This window comes from Quercus lobata, chromosome 9 (genome assembly GCF_001633185.2).
Source record: "Quercus lobata isolate SW786 chromosome 9, ValleyOak3.0 Primary Assembly, whole genome shotgun sequence".
In the NCBI taxonomy this organism is placed as follows: Eukaryota; Viridiplantae; Streptophyta; class Magnoliopsida; order Fagales; family Fagaceae; genus Quercus; species Quercus lobata.
In genome coordinates this window covers 24,799,809-24,810,033 of record NC_044912.1, presented here as the reverse complement: position 1 = coordinate 24,810,033, position 10,225 = coordinate 24,799,809, and the positions used below count along the sequence as shown (strand labels likewise).

At 34.3% G+C, this 10,225-nt stretch overlaps 1 pseudogene; it reads left to right on the top strand.

Annotated features, from left to right (window-relative positions):
• Nucleotides 1-2,592: 2,592 nt before the first annotated feature.
• Nucleotides 2,593-3,301, top strand: LOC115961453 (annotated as a pseudogene).
• The last annotated feature ends 6,924 nt before the right edge of the window (nt 3,302-10,225 follow it).

The following is a 10,225-nucleotide window of genomic DNA, read 5'->3' as shown; positions in this document are numbered from 1 at the left end:
AACTCGCCGCCAACCGTCAAAGAAGTCAGTTCGGATGAGTTGGAACATCAACGAGCAGCGGTCGGGTTGGTCGGAGTCGAGATTTGGAAAATAAAGAAAATCTAGCTAGAAAATGATGAAAATCTGCCAAATCCTTTGAGTTTTTGCTGAAAATAGCCAAGATCTCGACTAGATCCGGCGAAATCTCACCCGATCTAGCCAAGAACTTAACTAGATCTAGCGAAATCTCATCGGATCTAGTCAAGATCTAGCCAAAATACATCTCAAAACTCGCCGAAATTATCAAATAATGCCAGAATCTGGGTTTTGCTTACCGGATTCTGGGTTTCTCACCGAATTATGGGTTTTCGCTAGTCGGTTCTGGTTTTTAAGATTTTGGGGGGGGGGGGGGGGAACCCGCCAACCAACCCGCCGGTTATGGGTTCTGGAGGCGGAGACCCGCCGCCGACCGTCACCAATGTTGGGTCGGCCGGTACTCAGGCCGGATCAGACGATTTTTGCTGGTGGGTCAGGTACCTGCTTTCTGTGGACAACCCTAATGTAAATAGCAAGAGAGAGAGAGAGAGAGAGAGTATTATAACCAACCTCATAGCCACATTTCGATTGGACTCGCCGATTTTGTCTTTGTATAGACAATGCTCCTCGATGACGTTAATAGCAAGAAGATGACAAGCAAACAGAGATGGTGGTGGTGATTTGGGAGTAAGCGGATCTGACAACAATGGCAATGGCGAAGCACAACACAACCAACTTTTGGCCCCTATGCAACAAGTGTTTCTCACGTTCGCAGAAATTCACAACTCTCAAACCCATCTAACAATTCACAGTCTATCATGTTCTCTTTCTTTAACAACACCTAACCCAAGAAGAAGTGTTTGATTTGGGATTTCAAAATGAAGCCATAACCCAGATTTGGATAAGCAAAATGCAAAACCTAGATTTGAGATTTTTTTTCTTTCAAATTTTACCTCTTTTTTTTTTTTTTTTTGCGAAACTACAATATTGGTCTTTCAAGTTTACCTTATGTGCGTAATTGGTCCCTCAAGTTTTAAAACTGAGTTGTATTAGTCATTTTATTAATTGTCGTTAGTAGTGTTGCTTACGTGGCTAACGGAATAATGATTTGCCATTTTTTTTAATGATTTGTCATTAAAAAAAATGACAAATCATTATTCCCAAAAATGTGATGACTAGGCACATGCTAAACGGCACCGTTTTGCCCAAAGAGGAAGCAAACAAAATCTCAAAATCCTAAATCTAAACCCACGCACCAGCCCTTAGCTCCCTAACCCATGAACTTATCCCCACCAAACTCCTCAAATCTCACACTCCTCTTCTTTGTCCTCAAACTTTTGCCACAAAGTACACCCTAACATTTCGAAACTTTGATTTTACACCCCAACGTTTGGTTCCGTTAGCAAATCACACTCCCCGGTTAGTTTTTGCTGTTAACTGCCAAGTCATCTTGCTGACGTGTTTTTTTTTTTTCTTTTTTTCTCCAAATAAGCTCAAAACGACACAATTGCGAGGGAAATGATGTGATGACTAGGCACATGCTAAATGGCACTGTTTTGCCCAAAGAGGAAGCAGACAAAATCTCAAAATCCTAAATCTAAACCCACGTGATGGTTTTTAGACCCCTTAAAAACACAATTGGATTAACCTAGGTAATTAACCAAGTTGTCACTTAGTCCAATTTAACAAAACTAGGTTATTACAATCAAAACAATCATATCATGTAAAGCAGCGGAAAGATAAATAACATAAAGATATGATCACTCAGGAAACCAAACCGATAAAAACCTGGGGAGAATTTAACCTAACTATCCTCAAGGTAAACCTGAATCCACTATCTTGAAAGAATCGAAGTTCATACAATAAGACTTACAGGCCCTCATGCTCGACTTCTTATTGCTACACACCAGTAGAACTTACTGACACGACCACGTGCAAGCTCAGAATCCACGGACTCCTTCTTTCTTGGATTCACCACCAGATACAAGCACACCTACTTGTGCTTCTTTAAACTTCAATGGCAGCAACTGAGTTGATCATCAAGGTGTAGATAATATCTCCTCCTTGAAAACCCTAAGTTTGTGTAAAGGAAAGCTCCTCTAGATCTCACAAGAGATTTACAAAAACAGCAATATGAACAACACTAAAACGTGGCTAGGGTTTGCCTTTTATACTTAGGACAAATTAGAAAACCCTAAACGTTTTAAACAAACTAGAGCTGAGTTGGAAATCTAAAGAAAAACGCATTCTGCCCAAGATTCGATCGATCAAGCCTAAAAGCTTCGATCGATCAAGCCAGGCCGAAATGCACAGTAACTTCTGCATTAGCTCGATTCCAACTTTACATAAAAGATACAACTTTGAGCAAGACTAAAACACTACTAACCATATTGTTTTGACCATGGTTTGCCAACAATACACATTAGAATTCTAAATACATAAAAACCTAAGTCTTTAGAACCTAACACCACGCACCAGCCCTTAGCTCCCTAACCCACGAACTTATCCCCACCAGACTCCTCAAATCTCACACTCCTCTTCTCCACACTCCTCTTCTTCATCCTCAAATCCTAACCTCACACCTCTTCTTTTGCCACAATCCCCACTAGATCCCTTCTCGCAAAACCAACCACATCACCACCACCTTGCTCCAAATCCCACTCCAACACTTTCCTAAACTACTCTTGCCTCTTCACCCAAAACCCATTTCTCTCCATCCCTTATCTGTCTCTCCTCATCCTCCTCTTCTTCTATATCCTCATCAAAACCGCTCAAGACCACTTCTCCATTGTAACTACCAAGCTAACTAACCAACTAAATCTCTCTCCCACTATTGGTGTTGTTACTCTTTTGGCCTTAGGCAGTGGCGCCCCTGATGTCTTCACATCGGTCGCCGCGGTCCAAGGAGGTCAGTATCGAACTGGGTTCGGAGCAATACTCTCTGCGGGGACCTTTGTCACTGCTTTTGTTGTTGGTTTCGTGGTAATCTACGCCGCACCCTTTTCGTTGAACCCTGTGACTTTTGTGAGGGACGTGTTGTTTTACTTGGTGGTGGCATTGTTTTTGTTCTATGTGTATCTTAGTGTCGAGATTTTTCTGTGGTAGGTTGTTGGGTTTTATGTGTTTTTTGTTGGGATTGTGTTTTGGATGGATTTTGGATTGGGTGGAGGGAGGAGGAAGATTGAGGCTGAGCTGGGTTTAGATTTAGGATTTTGAGATTTTGTTTGTTTTCTCTTTGGGCAAAACGATGCCGTTTAGCATGTGCCTAGTCATCACATCATTTCCCTTGCAATTGTGTCGTTTTGAGCTTATTTGGCTAAAAAAAAAAAAAAAAACACGTCAGCAAGATGACTTGGTAGTTAACAGCAAAAACTAACTTGGGGTATGATTTGCTAACGGAACCAAACGTTAAGGTGTAAAATCAAATTTTCGAAATGTTGAGGTATAAAATCCAATCACCCTCAAATGTTAAGGGTGTACTTTGTAATTTAGCCAAAATTTAATCTCTAAACTTTAAAACATTTTTTTTCTCTAAACTTTAAAACTTTCTTTTTTTCTCTAAACTACTAAGATTTCGTTTTTCATTCCTAAATTGTTGAAAATATTTCACCTTTTGCACTTAAACTTAAAAAAAAAAAAAAAAAAAAGGCGAAAACATCATTTTGGTCTCTACATTTTAGAGTCTCAGTCAATTTGGTCTTTGTTATTTTCAACTTGCAGTCAATTGGTTCTTACCGTTAACTCACTAAAGGAAAATGTTTATGTGGCCAACGGATTGCACAGCTGGTATACTAGACACTTATGTGGCTACTAAAATAATAATAATAAATATTTTTTAATATTTAAAATTTCCACAACAACATTTAAATTTTTTTTAAAAAAAAATTCTCAATTTTAAAGATTAAAAAAAAAATATTAATTTCTCAAGACTCTTTTTTTTTGTGGCAACTAATTACAAAATTACAAATCAAATTTAACAAAAAAATCAATCCATTTTTGGATTGGAAAAGTTGGATAATCGTGGCAACGTGAAGAAGAAGAATCTGGGTTTTCCTCTAAATCTGGGTTTTCAACTCATTTTGAAGGTAATGGCCACCACTGGTCCATCACCACCATCAACTTCCGGCAACGTTAATGGCAAGAGAGTATTATTACCAACCTCATAGCCACATTCCTCGATGACGTTAATGCAAGAAGATGACAAGCAGACAGAGGTGGTGGTGGTGGTCTGAGAGTGAGTGGCTCTGACAACAATGGCAATGGCGAAGCACAACACAACCAACTTATGGCCCCCATGCAACAAGTGTTTCTCACATTCGCAGAAATTCACAACTATCAAGCCCATCTAACGATTCACAATCCACCATGTTCTCTTTCTTCAACAACACCTAACCCAAGAAGAAGTGTTTGATTTGGGATTTCAAAATGAAGCCAAAACCCAGATTTGGATGAGCAAAATGCAAAACCCAGATATGGCATTTTTTTTTTCTTTCAAATTTTACCTCTTTTTTTTTTTCTTAGATGCTGGCGTGAAATTTTCAAAAATCAAATATTATTTATTTTAATAGCCACATAAGCCGTCTAGTGTGCCAACTACACAATCCGTTAGCCACAAACATTTTCTGTTAGTGAGTTAACGGTAAGGACTAAATTAAATGTAAATTGAAAATAAAAGGGACCAAATTAACTGATACAAAAATGTAAGGACTAAATTAACTGTAACCCAAATTGTAAGGACCAAAATAGTATTTACGCTCATTTTCAAATCTAAACTACTAAAGAAAATATCATTAAACTTTTGGTAAGTATAATATAATATTGAGTATGTTTGATAGAGTTGATTTTTTTCTTTTTTAATAGAATTTCAACTTATAACACCCGCTTTTGATAATTGTGTTCTTCATCATTAAATTAAAACATCAATCAGTTTTTGGTGTAGACGGGAATTAAATCTCAAATCTCTTATTCAACCCTTAAAGATTTTATCAATTGATACAATCGAACTGAATGCACTAGTATATGTCCACTTGTGTCCACGAAATAAGTAAGAGCAAAATTTTGACCCGGTACCTCTCATTTATGTACTGAATTCATTGCAATGATGACAATTCTAACCACCAAGGACAATGGAAATATCAAATGTTGGTTTGGATAGTAGCAAATGGCATCCAGCAAATGAGATGATTTAAATTGAATCTTTGATCTTGACTTTATAGGTCTAAGTCCTTGGATATATATATTTATGTATTGTCTTTTTTTTCCATATCCTGATTAATTAGATATTTTCATTTCCTAATTCATTAGATATGATTTGTTGGGTTTTAAGGAGAAATGAGTGACAACCTTGGATATCATTGCAATTAACTGTCAATGTTAGTGAGTCCAAAAGAGCAAATTATATCAATACATACCCTGACTCCTTGATGAATAGTTTGTAGGATAGGGTCCTTAAAAGAAAAGTGTTAGGTTCTAAGGAATTAGGAACTAATGTATTAGAACTTCATTTTGTAATATTGGTAAATTATGATCAAAACGTTTTAGTCTTGTTTAGACTTGCTCAAAGTATGTGCTATTATGTAAAGTTGGAATCAAGTTACTGCAGGATTTACTGTATAAATCTGCTTGGCTCGATCAATCGAGAATTAGACTCGATCGATCGAAAGTCGTGCATATTGTTTTTTCTGCAGAATTTCTAACTTAGCCCAAGCTCGTTTGATGTGTAGGGTTTTATGTTTTGCCCTAAATATAAAAGGGAAAACCCTAGCCACGTTTTGTTGTTGCTCTTTATGCTATGTGTGTGAATCTTTTGTGAGATCTAGAGGTGTTTGCCTTCACATACACTTAGAGTTTCCAATCTCAAGATTGATGTCAAGAGTTTGGTGATCAATTCAGTTGCTGCTTTCAAGAGCTTAAAGATACACAAGCAGGAGTACTTGTACTTGTTGGGAATCCAAGAAAGAAGTAATTCGTGGACTCGAAGTTGTCACGTGGTTATGGTAGTAAGTTTCCTACTCGAGATAGCAATAAGATGTTAGTGGTCTAAGTCGTTATTGTGTAAACTTCAATTCTTTCATAGTAGATTCGTTTTACCTTGAAGATAGCTAAGTTAAATCCTCTCCAGATTTTTTACCTGTTTGGTTTTCCTGGGTTATTATATTGTTATGTTCTTTATTTTCCGTACTTTATAATAATATGATATGTGTGTTAACCTAGATTTGATAATTTGACTAAGTAATCACTTGGCTAATTAACAAGGTTAATCTAGTTGTGTTTTAAAGGGTCTAAAAACAAACAAAAAGAAGTACCCTAATAAATAATATATCCTTACAAGAGGACCAAAAAGCTTAATGGACAGACCAGCTACCAAGGTTGTGACGCCAAGGCTATGCAATCTGATCAAAACTAAAATTGTCATGTTTTTCGTTTTTTTTTTTTAATAAACATACGTGTTGAAAATTAGATAAAAACAAACGAAATTGTAATGCTTTCTGTTTTCTCTTACTTTCTTACTAACCTAAAAGAAAATACAAACCACTAAAACAAACAAAATTTCTTATCACCAATCAATTGGATACAAATGATTATATATATATATATATATATATATATTTTACTTTCTTAGATTTCTTCACAACCAAGAAAGATGACTCCATGGCCATGTTAAGGTGAAACTTGATTTTATGTGCAACCTAAGTCCAAACTTGATTTTTCCATAACATTTTTTATGGTTGTTATGGGAGAGAGGCATTGAGTAAGAGTAATCACCTTTATGTTGTAGGAAGAATATGGAATGAATGGGAGAGAGGTGTAGAGGAAATGGTAAGAAATTTATAGGGAAAAGAAGAAGAAAAAGAAGATTTAGAAAAGGGAGATGAAAATTTGGAGAAAGACTAAAAGTAAGGTGAAGAATTATAGAGAAGAAGATGAGTTAAAAAATGGTGAAGAATGATTGGAAGAATTACGAGGGGAAGAAAAGCCATGAAATTAAAATTGATTACTAAACCTCCATTAATATATATTTTATAGATATTATTATTTCTTTATATGTAGTATTAAAAAAGATGTTAGGAAAAAAAAAGTGATGTGGTTAAAGATGTGGCACAATAGGATTTTTGCAAAATTTAATGCAACCTTCTATTATTATTATAAAGAAAATTAAAAAACGTTAGGAAAAATAAGTGAGGTGACTAAAGAGTCAAAATTTTCTGATTGACTATAAGTGTCTATTTATTACTTTCAAATAAACTCATATTTTTTCTCTACCATTCACAATTATGTCAAGGCAAAAATTATGTCCACAAGTCAATATTTCTGTTTCGAAGGATAGAAAAAGACAAATAGGTAGGTGCATGGCGAACCAGGAGATAGATACGTTGAATCAAATTGTGCACTCAGACTCAATTGACACTTCACTAAAGCACATGGCATAATCAGAGGACCGGTGATCCTTTCACACAAATTGTACACACTGTATGAAAGAGTTTCAACAACTAGCTTTCATGTACAGTACTACAGTAGATCACAACCAATGAAAGTCATCACCACCTCTTGACTGAGATAAAGTTAATGTGAATAGTGCTATTTTTTCACTAGAACGTCAGGTGTGGGGTTAGTCATTCGCAATTTATAAGGATAATCGGGGATAAGCAGAATATTTTTTTAAGGATGTGGCTCTTAATCATGTGCTCAGATATATAGGGTAACCAGGCTGCTCTGCCCACGTGTTGGCCAAATAAGCACAAGATGGCAAAGGGTTCAAGTGATATTCAATTATAATGATATTTTTTATAGTGTTTCATATATATGGTTTGAACTCTCTTTCTATAGTGATTTTCTAACTATTAGATTTCTAACCATTAGATTTCTTAGAAATCTACGGTACATAAAAGGTGTAACTTGAACCCATCTCATTTATATATATATATATATAGAGAGAGAGAGAGAGAGAGAGAGAGTTAGCTAGAGAAACTTGGGGGAGAACGAGTAGTTATAAGATAATTAAAGTAAGTGACAGAGCCAAGATTTCAACTCGGGCAACATTAAAAGACAATAATAAAAAATTGATCCTTATATCATTGAACAGTGTTGAATTAGATCAACACTTTATTTTTTTCAAATTTTCTTTGTCGAAAAGTATGGTCAACTACTTGACAAGGTCCACATTTTAGATATGTTCTTCAAACTTGATCTTTATCTTTAGGATAGTAATCAAAAAAATTCTTCTTAAAGAAGGATTCAAAGGAAGATTTGCAAAACCTACCTCAATACAAGTTCGTTTTGAATTCCCCGGACTCATTATTACATTTAGGATTCTCCACAATCTCAATTAATTACAAATTTATAAATATTTCATATATTAACATGAAGAAACAAAATTAGCCCATCCATAGTTACTAACAATCAAAGTAAGAGATTAATCAAAAGACCAAAAGTTTAGACATCTAATTTGATTGCTCAAAATAACTCGGGAAAATAATTCCATCTAAAAGTGTTAAGGGTATAAATGTACTTAGGAAATCCCAGCTTTGCTTCTTTTTCGATCTTTCTCTTCTCTATTCTTCTAAAAGCATTAAAATTTTGGATTTATAGCAAAAATTCGACTACAAGAAACGGGGGCCTTGGGCCGCGTTTTTGAGGCCGCGGCCATAAAAACTGTGAAAAAGTAAGATATAGAAGAGAAAAAAAATATAATGGTTAAAAGAGTAACAAGCATGTACATTTTATTATTATTTTGTTTGATATTTGAGTCACACGGGCTGAGTTTCGGTGAGGAACAAAAAAAAGTCAGAAAAAGTGAAAATTTTAAAATAAGATTTAAAAAAAAAAAAATTGGCGTGAATAGGTAAAAAAGTAAGACAAGTTTATCAGTACAAGAGAAGTATTTTTGTTTGGGTTTTATAGATTCACTACTAAATATTCTCCCACAAATTTGTAAACTTTAAAAAATAACCTTATTTTTTAGTTAAATAATTTTAAATTTAAAAATACAAAATAGTTAAAAGATTAATTTATTATTTATTTTTAAAGTTCTTAAGTTTTAAGTTTTCAAACTTTTATCAACTCTCACATATAGAAATTAGGACACTATCTCTATCTTACTTTTAAATATTATTTCACTAAACTTAAAAATAAAAAGTAAAAAAAATTCTATCTTACTTTTAAATATTATTTTACAAAATCAAAAATAAAAAAAATAACCTCATTGCACGTGCAAAGCGCATATGATGAGATTTTTTTTCTTTAATGTCATAATTTTCTTTTTTTAAAAAAAAAATTGAAAAACTTTATTTTGAAAACATAAATTAGTAAAAGAGTATTTTATTTTGAAGATATATTTTTACCGAATTATTCTCAAACTTTTATCCCTTAAACTTAAAATATAAAGATATTTTTAAACCACATAAATGTCTTGAAACCATCTTATAAACATATAGACAAAAGAATTTGAGTTTGGGTAAATAGGTAAATAAATTTATATAAGTCCTAAAAAGTTTCACGAATGGGATAAAAAATGTGTCAGGGTTAGCTAAAAAGAAGGATGAGAGTTTTGTGGCATTAAATTCGGAGATTCTAGCTTTTTGCCCTTAATTTTTAAAAAATTTAGCAATATGCCCCTATTTCGAAACTATATAGGGATATGCCCCTGTTTCGATACTCGATTACCTTAAAATCGAGTTTCAATGAAATACTCGATTTATAGAAAATCGAGTTATGCCGAATAAAACTAAAAAAAAAAAAAAAACAAAAACAAAAAACATGGAACTCGATTTTAGGGAAGTCGAGTTCCAAAACGCCGTTATAGGGCTTCAAAACGTCACTATAGGGCTTAAAAAGGCCACTATAGGGCCCCTTGAACCTGGTATGGGGACTTATAAAAAATTTTGCAGGAAAACGCTACTATAGGGCTCTAAAACGTCACTATAAGGCTTAAAAACGCCACTATAGGGCATCCTGAATATGGGCCAATCACACTTATAAAAAATTTGCAGGAAAACGCCGCTATATGGCTTTAAAACATCACTTAGGAGCCTAAAAACGCCACTATAGGGCTCCCTGAAAATGGGGCGATTACACTTATAAATTTTTTTTTACATGGAACTCGATTTTCTGAAACTTGAGTTCCATCCAATTTTTTTTTTTTTTTTTTTTTTTTTTTTTTTAAGTTTGATCAGGCATAACTCGATGTTCTATAAATCGAGTATTTAATTGA